General features: G+C 40.0%; 1 protein-coding gene across 5 annotated transcripts in view; it reads left to right on the top strand.

Annotated features, from left to right (window-relative positions):
• Positions 1-8,141: 8,141 nt before the first annotated feature.
• ARHGAP5 (Rho GTPase activating protein 5) overlaps positions 8,142-15,585 on the top strand; it is a 77,181-nt gene continuing 69,737 nt past the window's right edge. For 2 of the 5 annotated variants that reach the window (XM_059057209.2, XM_059057207.2), the window contains exon 1: positions 9,486-9,654. The gene's annotated coding sequence lies outside the window, so the exon portion shown is untranslated. Of the gene's footprint in view, positions 8,458-8,697; positions 8,899-9,010; positions 9,120-9,184; positions 9,281-9,485; positions 9,655-15,585 lie in introns of those variants that run through there. The other 3 variants (XM_067028603.1, XM_067028602.1, XM_059057208.2) reach the window with 3 other exon arrangements.

The following is a 15,585-nucleotide window of genomic DNA, read 5'->3' as shown; positions in this document are numbered from 1 at the left end:
TGTCAGCAGCCTGTTCCAATACAAGGTGAACATACAGAATGCTGTCAAAGCCAGAGCTCTTTTATTAGAATTAGGGTGACACTTGGGATGCTTACCACAGTAGCACGAACCCACAGGCCACTCTGCAAATGTACACATAGTAAATCAGAAGAGAGTATCCAAACTGCAGTAGCCTCTTTTCTTTCTAATCCCTAAATTGCTGTGGCACATGATTTCTTTGAGGCCAAGAAGTTGCCTTGCACTGCAAAATATTAAAAGGCATGGCAGTATTTCAAGGTATCAAATGAAAAGATCACTTTGAAGTGCTTTAAAATTGTATTCCGTTGGCTTAAAAGAGTTAACTCACTTTCAAAAACACTTACAACTGAAAGTGAATTAAGCACCAAGGAGAAGAAAGTTAGCTGTAGTAACTCACTTTTGATCAAAATGCCTCAAAAGTTCTGCTCAAGGCTCATGCTATTGAGATAGAGATCCCAATTGCCACGGATCCGGCAGCATATGGCTCAGAGTTTAATAGTCCTTCACCCAGATTTTCTGATAGAATGTGTGTACTGTTTCTACAACAAAATCAAATAGGATAACTGGCATGAAGCCATACTATTTAAACAATGAGGAAGGGGAAGGAAAGTCTAAACAACAACTATGTATTGCCAATTAAGCAAACTGATTGTAAGAATACCCTAGAAGAGAAAATATTTTACTCAATGATATTATATCTTTTACAACATTTTGCAAGCTGGGAGAAAGAAGCATTACAAACATGCAAGGAAGTATTGAAAAATATTAATAAAGTCATTGTTGCATTAAGAAAAAGTCTTAAGGATTTTTCTGGGGAAAATTCAATCAGAGAATTTAAGATCCAGGGAGGCCCAACTCAATTATAAGGCTCACAACCCGATTTTAAAATAGGCAAAAGATTTTAATAGATATCTTATCAGAGAAGAGATACCAATGGCTAAAAAGCACATAAATAGATGCTCAACATCATTTGTCATTAGGGAAATGTGAATTCAAGCTAGAATAAGATACTATTTCTTACCCATTAGAATGGCTATAATAAAAAAAACAGACAATAACAAGTGTTGGCCAGATTGTGGAGAAACTAGAACCCTCATACACTGCTAACAGAAATGTAAAATGGTACAACCACTTTGGAAAATATTTGGCATTTTTTTATAACATTAAACATAAATTTATTATATGACCCATCAGTTTTACCCATAGGTATCTACCAAAGAGGAATGGAAACATATATCCATACCAACATTTGTGTGTTCCTAGCAGCATTATCCATGGTAGCCAAAAAAGTGCAAACAATCTAAATGCTAACTAACTGGTGAAGAGATAAATAAATGTGGTATATCCATACAATAGACTACTGTTCATCAATGAAAAGGAAGGGATTACTGATGCGTGCTAAAATATGAATGAACCTCAAAAATACTATAAGTCAAAGAAGCCATATATACATGAGACCACATATTGTATGATTCCTATTTATATTAAATGTCCCGAATAGGCAAATCCTTAGAGGTAAAAAGAAGATTAGTGGTTGTCGGGGGCTGAATGTGGAAACAAGACCGATTGTAAATGGGCACAAGGGAGAAAAAACATGGGTGAGACCATGAGCACCTGAATAGTTTACTAAATAGTATTGTGAGGACCCAGGACTGGCTACTGGTTGCCCAGGATTGTACCGCTGATTGGGGGGGTAGGGGACAGAGTGATGAATAAATTGTAGGAGTATAAAGAACTGTAAACTTAGAAACTACAAAGCAACCTTTTGTCAAAGAAGGTTCAGAGAAGCTGACCTTATAACAGGGATGTGGCTGGCTTGTTCTAGGAAACCTGGAGGTCCAAACCTAATGAAATAGATTTTAGAGATGGGTTTTGAAGGAATGTAATTAATTTAGTTTCATCAGAATGAAGTTGTTTTTGTTTTTGTTTGTGGTACGCGGGCCTCTCACTGCTGTGGCCTCTCCCGTTGCGGAGCACAGGCTCCGGACGTGCAGGCTCAGCGGCCATGGCTCACGGGCCCAGCCGCTCCGCGGCATGTGGGATCTTCCCGGACCGGGGCACGAACCCGTGTCCCCTGAATCATCAGGCAGATTCTCAACCATTGCGCCACCAGGGAAGCCCCAGAAGTTTTTTTTTTTTTTTTCTCTTTGCGGGGAGGAATGAGGTATGGAACCCAGACAAAACCCGCAGGGAAGCTGAGAGTAACAACTTTGTACTGGGTGTGATGGTGGGTGTAAATTAAGTGTGAAACAGGAAGAAGTGAAGCCTGGTCTATAGGCTAACCCTGCAAAATAATTTCAAACTCAATAATGTTAAAGTGGCAAAGGGACAATTTTATGGATATGGAAACTTCAGAGAGATTCAATGACTTCTGAAGGTCACACAGAAAGCAGAACCTGAGATAACAAATTCAAGTCTCTCCCAGTTTGGTGGCCTTTCCACTACAGACTAATTTGTGCCCCAGCATTCCTTTGTACTATAGTTAAGACCATCTTTACCTTTCCTTTAAACTGGTAATCGATTGTTCTGAGGATATAGTGGAGGAGGAACTCTGCAAGATAAATGTCTGACTTAGAAAAGCAACCCTCATTTCCTTAGGGGTGATAGGAAAAAAGGGTAGCCTAAGTGTCAGCAAATCCACATGGAAAACCATCCGAATGGAACACATTTTATCATAAACCTTGTGGTCCAAAGGGAAATACCAGAGCATGTGGAAAGATCAGTTCAGCTTTATCAGCATTAGAGAAGCTACCTATTGTCTATACCTGAAAGCTTTTGAGCAGAGTCTTAGTGTAGAAACAGCTTAAAAATAGAATCTGTGCCATGAGACCATCAACAATAGAGGCAATGCTATTGGAAGATTTACATAATTTAAGATAAGTCATTAGGGACTTCTCTGGTGGCGCAGTGGTTAAGAATCCACCTGCCAATGCAGGGGACACGGGTTTGAGCCCTGGTCCAGGAAGATCCCACATGATGCGGAGCAACTAAGCCAGTGCACCACAACTACTGAGCCTGCACTCTAGAGACCATGAGCCACAACTACTGAGCCCGTGTGCCACAACTACTGAAGCCATAGCACCCAGAGCCCATGATCTGCAACAAGAGAAGCCAATGCAGTGAGAAGCCCATGCACTGCAACAAAGAGTAGCCCCTGCTTGCCTCAACTAGAGAACGCCTGCATGCAGTAACAAAGACCCAACGCAGCCAAAAATAATTTTTTGAAAAAAAGTCATTAAATATAATAAAATGTATGTTCTTTGCTTGATTTGGTCTGTAAGAACTTAAAAAAAAATTCGTCAGACAATACAATCTAGTGGTGGAAATAATAGGTTTGCCTAGACTATTTCATTCCCTTACATCAGCGGCTGCTGCAGACAGAGACGATGCCCAAGGTGACTTGTAAAAGGCCCAAGAGGAAGTTAAGGGAGAAGGAAAAGAAGATGGAGAATCAAAAAATAAAAAGAAAGGAGGAAGGAGGAAACATCTAAAGTAAGAATAAGAGGGGGAAAAGAGTGAAGAAAAGAAAAGGGAAGAATAAAAATAATAATTAGGTATATATAGTAGGCAGTTCAATTGCTTCAAGACAGTTTACCTTATTCTGCTTCAATTTTCAACACCAGTATTATCCAAACTTTTATTGCACAAGAAATAATAGGTTCATTTTTAAAAGTTTTAATTGCAGAAAAAGCAAAAAGAATAAAATAAACATTAGCTGTAATATCACCATGTAGATTAAATCTCTAGTAACATGTTAGTCAATAATATCACCATCTTGTTTTCAAAACATTTTCTTTTTATAAAAATAGAACTGTGCTTCCTTCCTTGCTTTGTAGCCTGATTTTTTCACGGAAAATAAATGAATATCTTTCTACCTCAATAAATACATACTTTCAAAATATTTTAGGACTTCCCTGGCGGTCCAGTGGTTAAGATTCCACACTCCCAATGCACGGGGCACAGGTTCGATTCCTGGTCGGGGAAAGATTCCACATGCCACACAGAGTGGCCAAAAAAAATAAAGGGTGTCAAAAAATATTTTAAATATTTGCCTCCATTTAAATTGAATTTTAAAGAATTTGATTTATAGGACACATAGAGCTTTTACAAATTTATGAATTTTTGCTTTTACTTTTTTATCATGTTTGTAAAATCTCAGAATTCTTAATGTAAACACTTTTGTGGGAAAGAATAGAAAAGAGTTACTTAACGTCTACTTCTAAGAGAACCAAAGCCAGAAATAATAAAGTATATGCTAGAACCCTGTGCTGTGCTGTGCTGAAGAGAGATGGGAAGACTATTTGGGGGGAGATGAGTATTGTTATCCCTCACTGTGTGATAGGTGTGTATGAAAGAAGCTGTGCATCCATCAGAAAAATCACATTGTTATTTGTAAAGTTTTTTGAAGAAAATGCAGAAGCATGGATTGGTGAGATAAACATTTATCATTGATTGCAGTTTATAATAATAGGGGAAAATGACAAAGCCGTAATTGTGAAATGATTGTACACCTTATCATTGATTTCAGAAACTGCTAGCTGCATTTCTTTAGAATGTTCCCTGATGTTTCAGATCCATGGTTACTTGTCGCTAGTAACTCACATTTACCTACCAGAGAGATGTAATATGGAGAAATGTGGGTTGTACTTAGGGAAGGACATCTAACTCAACTTTCACAGGCTAATTCAGCAATTTCTTTAAATGATTTGTATTTTCCAAAGTGATTATCTCAGCTGTATTTCAAAATATAATCCAAAGCCTTCTGTTGGTAATAAATCCACAGAAATCCATAAAACCTAGAGTGTTTCATATTATTATTATCAAACATTTATTGAGCTTTCTACTAGTTGTATTCTAGTTATTGTACAGGGCCAAACATTCATTTGTGATTCCTACCTAGAGGGGCTCACAATTTAAATTTGGCCTAAAGAGAGTGGGAATAAGGGATATTCACAAAAATTATGTGTATGGTTAAATAGTCAAGCAATACAAGTTCCTGTTTCCCATTGAAATGATTTACAAACTACAGTGGCAACAATCTCAAAGAGAGAATTCAGTTAGCAACCTTTGCAGTTATTTTTTATCTTTATGGGGTTAACCTTATTGGGGTTGATTAAATTCAAGCTGCGATCTTTCATGAAACTCAATGGAGGGTCCAGATGGTCCAACAATACCTCCTTTTGTGAGAGGAAATAACTTGAAGATTTTTGTCTAATTAAAGTATTTGTGCTGGTTATTCCTTTAAAAGGAGTCTGCATTACAAATAATCTTTATAAAATACTAATTAGTCAAAACTAGAGCTCTGATTTCACTCTTTCAGTTATGTCTGAGAACCAGAGCAGCATGAACATAACATTTTGAAACTAGACTCTGATACCATCTTTGGGATTTCAGTCTGAAAATACAATTCTGAAAAATCAACAGAACAAGGTTCTGTGGAACAAAATGCCAGGAAGGTCAATGCATTACTTTCCTACTGTTCCAGTCCCATGCTCACAATTACCTTAACTCTTGTCAAAATATTTTCTATGGTAACAGCCAAGACATAATTAGCACCTTTTCTTCATGCTGAAAATATCATTGGTAGCCATAAAACAAATTTGGAGAAAGCTTTTCAGCACCTTAACTCAGCAAATGGCTACTAGGGTTATATTGTGGTCATTGGTTATTGTTATTTGCCTGCTAGTGGGAGAAACACTCCATCTTACTCTGCCTTCCCTCCTTCTAATAACCCTAACTGTATGAAATACAGAGAAAAAGTCTAGGGAGAAGGTGGGGATTGGATGGGGTATGGAAATGAGTTGTGAAATTCTGTAGGAAATTAGGCAAGAAACAACATTACCATGCTTTGGTTATTTAGTTATTTGCCTTTGTTATTCTCCAACTTCTTTGGGTATTTTGTCTGTAATCAGGGTGATATTCTGAGATAGTTTGTTCTCCAAAAGACTGTCTTATGTCAGACAGGCAAAAAGTATGGGTCAATTTTGTCATGAATGGAAAGGCCCTTTATTTGGCTTTTCCTATGTTCTTAATTCAGGCTACAAAAGCCAAAGTAGTTATGATCAGAGATTTCCAGCAGGGGGTGTACCTGCTTCTATAGGGTAAGTTCATTGAAGCCAAATGACATCAAACATCTCAATATGGTATGTAGTGTTACCACTGATGGTAGAAGGTGGAATTTTGATAACATTTTTTATGGCTGTCATCTCTTTTGATCCTAAAAAGACCATGCATATTAATACTTTATTAGGATGTGTTAAAGAACTAGAAACTTGTGGAGAATATTTAAACTAAAAAGCTAAAATGCCTGACTGAAATCTTATTCTGCTAATTTTTAAAAAGTAAATGAAGAACAAAGCTTCGGGTAATTTTAATTATACAGTACAGCAGAACAAGTGCTTAAATTTTTTTTTAAGATAAGAAGAGTAGTTTATCTGAGAGGGATTGGTAATATTTATCTCTCCTGTGTGTGTGTAAATGATAAATTACTTATTTTGTCAAAGTTTTTGTTTTGGGTGGGGAGAGTTGGTGTTTAAAGCAATTTCTCTGAAGGCATGGTTCCTGATCAGTTTTAAAACATGCCATGTTGTCCTTGGGTTTTGTTTTATTTTCTGCTGTTTATTGCCTTTTATTTGTATATATGTAAGCATTTTTAACCCTAGAACTTTTGCCCCCAATTCTTATTTTCAGATTTTTATGTGTATAGAAAACTGTATGCTTTCTTTTTTGAGAGGAGGTAGGTACTAACATAAAAATGATACAAATTTGTTAGTTATTAAGCAGTTTACCAGTATATTAGTATTAATAAGGAGCAAAGTTGTAAAGTTCCATACCCCTTAAATCAAGATGGATGATGCAGGAGGACGAAGAAGTAAAAACAATGAGAGCTATGAAAATTATCTTTTGAAAACCATGACCATTTTCCCCCTACACTTTCTGGTGTCTTCATTATGAGAAAATGAGATTTCAAAAGTCCTTTTTTTCCTCCAGTATTATGTCCTGATTCTTCAGTATCATGTCCTGTTTTAAAGAAAACATATTATGTAAAGAAAGTAACACCTTTAAAAGCCCTGATTTGACTTTGGTTTATACTGATACATGTCCATGGTTATGAAATTTCTGATTATTTAGGAAATAATTTTTAAAATATCTTTAGGACACCCTATAGTACTTAACATTTCAACCTCAAAATTATGGCTTTGGCTTCTTGTACTTTTAAGGACTTTTAGTACAAAGGTCAAAAAATGCATTTAAATGCATGAAATTTCCAACCTATACAAGTGTGGCTATGTAAGGCATTAGTACCATGTTTTGATGGATCCACTCTCCGAAATTTCCTCCTCTCCTCTTTTTTCTTCCTTTTCTCTGTATTTTCTTTCATTGCAAGTTTTCTTTAGTGTGCTTTTTCCCTGCCTATAGTTTGTAACTGAAAGAAATAAGTACCTATATACGTTACTTAACTTATTTGGTACCATTCAGATGCGAGGGAGTGACTAGATAATTTTAGTCACACCTTTTTAAACTTAGGGAGCAAGAGACATATAGAGAAATTAAACATCCCTTCTGTTTTTGTCTATTAAGTTTACCTTAGAGAAATATGGAGAATAGAGGGGCAGGGGTGTGGAAGAAATGAACAGAAATTCTGCTGGAATATTGTGACAGATTTACTGACAAATATTTTCTAACAGATTTTTACCAAAAGGCAGTTTTTGTTTTTCTTTACTGACAGACCGGAAACGTACTTCTGGTTGGAAGCAGCTGCATCATTATAACGCTAAAAAGCAACCTTGGCTAACTTCAGTACCTTATGTAACATAAGAAATACAGAATAATTTGAATTTAAAAGACTTCTGTTTTATATATATTAACTTTACTGATGACGAACTGTTTTCAATGCAGGAAATCTATCCCCAAAGAGAAATTCTCCCCCACATTACTTTTTCTTTTAAACTTAACAACAAATTGGGGTAGATTTATGTTTTTGCTCATTCATTCTTTCATCTGCTGGCAGCTATTTTAAGACCTCTGTGTAAGACGGATTCTGATGACCTTGGGAAAATCACAAGACCTCAGTTTCTTCAATGGTAAAAGAAAAGGCATTCTTCCACCGTCCTTTCTCCACCATTCAATGCCAATGCCCAGATGAGAGATACACCGAAAGCTCAGTGTACCCCCAAACTTGTGAGATTTCCATAAGTCTCAAAAAATATTTAATATATTTAAGGCAGTATAATAAAAGCCAGGTGGCCGATGGTTCCTAAGGTTGGGCTGGTAGTGGTGTGAGCAGGGGTCTTCTGGGCCACCCCCAAATCCGCCCCATGTCTTGGCATCTCGTTCAACTTCCATAAGAATGGACTAAACCGAGGGCCTGCCTCCGTCCCTGTGCGGTGTCGACGGCGAAATGGATTCTTCTTGCTCCCATGGAGTTTTGCTTTCTGGGTGAGTATGGCACCAGGTCCCGGGCGGGTGATGTCTGTAGTTGGCCAGCGATCCCAGGCAGAAAACTGGCTGCACACACAGGAGCATACAGGCAAGTATGTCCCTGAGAACGAGCTTGGGCGCATATTTTCATCTCTTGAATTCTTTAACGCTCAGAGACCGTAGGCTGATTTATCGAGAATCATTCAGTGCCCATGCGATGTTTTGCAACGGCTAACACAATATCAGGTTCCTTTTCAGTACTGTGGTTTGCTCTCAGTTACGGCCAGAAACCGGAACAGAAGGAAAGGGAGAAAGCAGGAAAGGTTTGGAGACGACCGTGCTCAGGGCTACATGGTCTGCAGCTTCTAAAGCGTGGAGAATGGGACGGAGGAGGAGCAGAATACGGAGAAAGGGGAAAGCAGAGGAAAAACACTCACGCCAATGGGTAAAAGGGAAAAGGTGAGAAGGAATGGAGTAAGAGAGGGAACCAATGGGTGGGAGGGGCGGAGGAAGAAGGGGGAGGGGCAGAAGCCAATGGGGGAGCCGGGACGCGAGCGAGGACGCGGCCCCGCGCGCTTGCTCCCTCCCTCCTTCTCGGGCGCTCGCGCCTTCCCAGGCTCCCGGGAGACGAGGGCAGGGGCGGGGCCCAGCCGGGCTCGCGGCGCAGGAGGCGTCGCGAGGTGAGGGCGGCGGGGGCGGGGGATTGTGGGGAGGGCACTGTGGCTGCGCGCGCGCGCGCCCCGTCGAGGCTGCGCCGCCGCTCCGCCCCCGGCCGGGTGTGTGGCAGCGCGCGCGCGGGCGCGCGTGCGTTCTGGCGGTGCGCGCCGGGAGAGATGCTGAGGTAAAGTTCGGGAGAGAGGGAGAGATCCGTCAGCGCGAGGGAGCCCGAGTGGCCGCCATTACTGAGCCCGGCGCGGCGGAGGGTGCCGGGGAAGGGGGGAGGGAAGGGGCCGCCGCCGGTGGCGGGGAGGGAGGGAGGGTGGGTTACCCGGCCGCGGGAGCCGTAGGGCTTGAGGTTTCGGGGCGTGTGTGTTGGGGAGGGCGGGGGGAGGTGGCTGAAGGGACGCGGCGCACGGTGAGCGCGCCGGGGAAGAGAGACGAGCAGAGAGTGGAGGAGGAGGCGGCGGCGGGAGCGCTCCCCAGGAATGTCGCTGCCGCCGCCACCGCCGGGGCCGCTGCCGTTGAGGAGGAGATGGAGGAGACCGACGGTGTTAGGTAGGACCTTGCGACTCCCCGCTCCTCCAGGCCTGCCGGCTCGCCCCTTCCCTGCCGGGGACCCTCCAGCCGCCCGCTGCCCTCTGTCCCGCTCGGTCGCCGCCGCCGGTTGTAACCAGTTCAAGGGGCTGGGGCCCCGCAGCCGCCGAGGGGAGCCTAGCGTCGCTCTCGGTCCTCGCAGGCCGGGGCGGGGAGCGGCTGCCGCGGGGAGGATACGGGCGGCGTGAAGGGCAGAGAGGCCGTGGGGGGGGGGGGCGCTTTCTCCACAGGTGACGGGGCAGGGGTCGGCGGAGGCCTGGTGGCGGCCGGGGATCGCGCGGGCCCCGCCGGGTGTCCGCTCTCGCCCGCCGCCCTCACTTGCTTTGGTCTCGGTGCGTGGGGGAGGAAGGTGGCCGTGTCTGTTGCCCGGGTGGCTGCTGTTAACGAGTTCCACCTGGAAGGCGGAGACGGGGTGGGCGCATATTCGCGGAGACACAGTCCTTGTTGCAAACTTGAGCGAGCGTCTTTCTGGGGGATCGGCCCTTTCACTTTTTTCCCCTAGCTCCCCCACTCCTCCTGGGTTCTGTTCACCGATTTCCCGTCTGCTCCTAAAGCTCGGGGTAGGATATGAGAAGTTGCGCTGCGCAACCAAAACACAAGAGTCCTAAGGGTTGACTGCGACTGGGTGAGCCTTTGATACTGAGTTCTCGCTAGAATAACCTCTAGATTCTCCCACTTTCCACTAAAGAAAAGTATCGGGGTGGGGGTGGGGAGCTGCGCGGGAGCGCGCGCGCACTTATCCACACATAAATACACTCACTCCTTCACACCCTCCCTCTCCAGCGTTATTAGAAATGCAAGTGAGGTGGACGCTCTGGGTGCCACTGAGGCTGAAAGGTGCTCGGAAGTCAAGGCAAACTATCAGGACGTTTAGTAAAATTTCGAGAAAGTTGTAGGGGAGAAGCTTATGCTTTTACAGTATGATAGAAATCCAGTCTGGGCCCATGCTGAATATATGGGAATTTAAATGTTCTAAATTTAGGCCAAAATAGGCATGCAGATGGTGTGTACGCGCGTTTTTAACTTTAAATTCCCAATGATAATTTGCTTTTGCCTTTGTGATTGGTAGGAAACGACATCATTCTTTAAAAAGTGTTCAGGTATAAAACAGTGAAATACATCTCTATTTTCACTGATTTTTGCTTATGCTGTCTTCTAGATGTTGGGGGGGCGGGGTTTGTCGACTCCACTTAAAACAAATCCAAAACCAGTATTCAATTTGAATAGTATATTAGGGAGTGTTTATTTAGATTGACGTTCTCCTTCATTTCAGGGCATATTTCTCTAAGTCTCCATTTAAGATGGTTCTTTTAACAAAAATGTGATCTAGATTCAACTCTTAAGAAAAATATTTAGTTAAGTAAAATATGTTAATAAAATGTGTTTGGAAGTGTTTTGCTGTCAATTCCAGTTTATTTGACTTTAATGTGATAAAGCTGTACTCTTATTATTTTTAGATAGACATACTGACCATATAGGTAACCTGCTAGACAGTTTCCAGATTAAGGTTTTGCTTCCATTTTAAATTGCTTTCTCATTTTTGGCTTTTTCATGTGTTCTTTGTAATTGACTCACATTTCTTGTATCTGTAGTATCAGTAGATCAGAGGAAGACTGGTAAATGCAGATCACCTAAAACTTGCATAGACCTTGGAGCATATGACTAAACATACATGACTGAAAAGCTGTGAATACCTGTGCATTTAACTTTCAAGAAATAGCACTATTGATCAGATGGACTTAAAGCAAAAATTAGAGCAATACAGGTGACTAGATAACAATCGATTTGGTTGTCATGTGTAGGTTACATTTTTTTTTAATCCACCTCAGTATGTCTTATTTTACCATTCTTTGTACGTTAATTGTAAGAGCACTGGGGAATGAGGTGTGGTACACTTTGATAAGAAAAAGAATTGTCACAGAATCTGATATCTTTATCAATTTTTTAGCACCCCTCCCCCACATTTAAATTACTTTAGCCATTTAGAAATCGTATTGCAAAATTAATATCTTACTTCTGTCACATGGTACTTATCCTAAATGTTTTCAAACCATGCCCCCACCCCCATCTTTTTGTCTTTGAAAGGCAGATTTAAATCTGCACACTTGCTCTTTTGGAGAAAATTATTTTGACCTTGAAAGTTAAGATTTTTTAAGGAATAAAATACTGTACTTGCATTCTTTTTTTTGGAATTGAAGTTGTGGCACAGCTTAGAATAATAGTTTTGTAACTCACTTTTAAATTGAAAAAATTATTTCTCAAGAAGAGCTTACTAAACTTTTACTTTTTCATCATTAGCAGGACTTAAGGTAAGTGTTGCCTTTAGCATTCACTTCTTAAATATGAAATGGTACAGTAGAGGTTTTCTTGGTAGCTACAGAATGTTTTAATTTTCACAACTTCAGTTTCCATAGATATTATTTTTAAAACTATTTATTTGGGCTAATTTTTTCTTTGCCCACCAAGGAAGGGTACAGGTAATAATAGTTCACTCAAGAAGCACTGTATAGTGTTCTGATTTAGTAATGTCTTATGTTCCTAAAGGATGTTTGTAAAATACATTTGAAGTACACCAAGGGAATTCGTCTTTTTAAAGAACTGTGAAGAAACTTTATAACGTGATCCATTATTTGGTGACTTGAGTAATCAAGCTCCTCTTTGTTTAAGTGAAGGTTGTTGATAATTTTCTCAAACTCGGAAAATTAAGAAGAAATAGTTCAGTGCTAAGAATTTTAAGTATGAACTTTAATTGGTTTTCAAATTCTGTTCCTTGGATCCCTTATGGATTTTTGCTGGATGTCTTGAAACTTCCTCTGAAACCCCACCCTTCAAAACCAGGGCAGCCTTTATTTTTGTCTGTTAAATGTATCAATACTTAAATATAAAAATTCCTTTGAAAAAAGAAATCATCTGCATTAGAAATTTTTTGAAAGCCTCCAACTTGTATTCATTAATTCAGATTATCTTTTTTGGCACTTACTATGTGCCTGGCCTTGGGGGTACCAAGATAAATTAGTAGTAACTACCAGGAATAAATAGTTACAAGTACTAAGAGATGAGGAAAAGAGAACCACTGTTTCTATCAGGGCCTCTTTGGGAAACCTTTGTAGAAGAAGCATTTGAATTTGGATGTTTTGACTGCAAATAGGAGTTTGAATGTAAGAGAGACAAAAAGGTTTTTGTTTTTGTTTTCACTGTATTTTGGAGGCTGACTGTCCACAATTCCTTAGATTTGCAGTCAGATAAAATAGGTTGTTAATATTTGGTCATGTCTGTGTGTTTTACTCCTTAGAATTAGACTGTTGGGAAAAAATATGCATAACTTTGTAATTTTAGGGTTAAAGTATGATTGGTATGTTCCATTTGGTTAGATTCTCAGGCTTTTCATCATGAAGAGTTAATGGAAAGGTGAATTTTTATTTTTCTAGCTTCGTATTAGATTTAGTCTATTTTATTATCCTTGACCAGTATTTTATTGAGCAACTAGGCACTGTGAGTGATACAAGGAAATAGAAAATATTGCTCCCTTAAAAGAGCTTACAGTTTTGGTGGGGAGTGAGCTTGATAAATTAATAGTTAAATGCCAGTTAAAAATAGAGTAGAGGAGCCATATACAAGGTAGTACCTATTGATTTAAAAATTGGTGTAAAGGAATTTAGATAAAGGAGATGTCATTTGGAAGTTGCCTAGGATTGGGATGAGTGAGAAAAAAAGACATTAAGTTAATGACATTGTGGACCCAAAGCACAGGGGAAGTGTGGATAAATTGACAGGTGAGGGGAAAATATAAGGTAAAAATGTAAGAGCATCAGTTTGTATGTTGTGAGCCAAATTGAAGGATTGGGGAAAAGTGTTAATAAGATTAATAGGAGGAGTAATCGGGAAATAAACAAATTACATCTGCATTACTGTCCTTGTTATTATATTTGGCATTGTCAAACATCCTTGGAAAACTCATTCTTTGGCTTCTGTTAAGGTATATAGTTTGTTCATTTTCTTCCTAGTGATCCAATATTGTGATCCAATATTTTACGTTTCTTTCTATACTTGCCTTTCCAGAGTCAGGATAATGTATCTCTTTTTATTTGCTCCTTTATTTTTATTTTGGTTGATTACTAAAGAGAAGGTAGAAAATTAACATTCCTATGATCTGGGAAACTGAGATCTAGATTTTTACTCTTCTCTGTAAGTTTGTAAATCTTTGGATGCTTGTTACAAAGAGTATTAAATCAAATGGTCTCAAATAATTTTCTAAAGTTTATGATTTTGAAATTGATGTTACTGATCTTGACTTTGCCTCATTTCATTTCTGTATTTTCATTTGTTTTGGTAGTACTGTTACCTGAAACTCAAGTGATAGCACCATCTGTTGCTGAGACTGATTAGTTTTTCTTTAAGAAGCATTGCCTCATTTGTCTTTATTTCTTTTATCTAGCAGCCAGTCACCAAGATCTTTGTCTTGGACTGCTCTTTTCAGTTCTGTGATAGTTCAGGTGCTTTCAAGCCTCTAGTATATGTCCATCTCTTGGGCATTGTGCCCTACCAAATCCAATTTTGTATTCTACGTCTAATCTGGAATGGCTTCTTATTGCTCATTACAAAGTCTAACTCATGTTTGCCCTTGAAGACCGTCTATAGATCTTGTATCTTCAGAAATAAATAAGAAATAAGTTTCTACTTTCCAACATGACAGCTGTGCTCAACCACTCCACCCTAATCACATACCAGGAAGGACTTCTTTTTAAAATCCAAATCCAGTCTGTTTTCAGAGTTTACTCAGATCCTTTAATCTGTTTCGGGGGTCTGCAGATTATAGCCTCTGGGCCAAATCCAGCCTGCTGCCTGTTTTCATTTAATGGCTTTTTACATTTTGAAATGGTTGAGGAAACAGTTAAAAGAATAATATTTTGGGGCTTCCCTGGTGGCGCAGTGGTTGAGAGTCTGCCTGCCGATGCAGGGGACACGGGTTCGTGCCCCGATCCGGGAAGATCCCACATGCCGCGGAGCGGCTGGGCCCGTGAGCCATGGCCGCTGAGCCTGCGCGTCTGGAGCCTGTGCTCCGCAACGGGAGAGGCCACAACAGTGAGAGGCCCGCATACGGCAAAAAATAAATAAATAAATAAATAAATAATAATAATATTTTGATATATGTGAAAATTATATGGAATTCAAATTTCATTGTCCATAAATAACCAATGATCATTTTTGTAAGTATTTTCTATGGCTGTAATATTTACTGTCTGGCCTTTTGGAGAAAAAGTTTTCCAAGCCCTGACCTATACCAATTTGTACTGATTTTTCATTTCTTTGAATTCCTATTACATTTATCAGTTCCATAGTATAACACACTGCCTATGACTCCTCAGCTATGGTACTATATATAAAGCTTCTTAAAAATAGTGGGGAAAGTGTTTTTCAGCCTTTTAGAAAAAGTCCATACCTCCTTTTTAGTCTGTACCCCTTTTTGAGATTCTTATTTGACCACCTAATGTTCCCATAATTAAGAATATTGTTAAACTTAATATAGTTTGTTTTCCCTCCTGTGTAACATTACAAAAACAAACGTTAAATTATGCCCTTTCCCCCTGCTTTTCAGTTTTTCAAAGTGAGAAGAAAGGACTCAGACCCTGGAAAGGAGCATATTCATAGCCTGGCTTAGTGGACTTCCCTATACATACCTTTGTACCCTCAAAACTTCTGACATAAAGCTAAGCAAATAGTAGCTAAGCACAGTATGTACTTAATGGGTTGCTTTCATAGGTTGATGTAAATGAGGTTACTGTTGGTTCTTCTGTTTTCATCACAGAATAAGGAAATGGACTAGGAAGAGTTTAGAATAACTTTGACACCACTTTCTCAGAGACAACATGTTGTTAGAGGAAAGTGTGGATT

This window comes from Kogia breviceps, chromosome 3 (assembly GCF_026419965.1).
Source record: "Kogia breviceps isolate mKogBre1 chromosome 3, mKogBre1 haplotype 1, whole genome shotgun sequence".
NCBI classification, from domain to species: Eukaryota; Metazoa; Chordata; class Mammalia; order Artiodactyla; family Physeteridae; genus Kogia; species Kogia breviceps.
The sequence above is the reverse complement of the archived record's forward strand: the minus strand, read 5'-3'. Positions and strand labels throughout refer to the sequence as shown.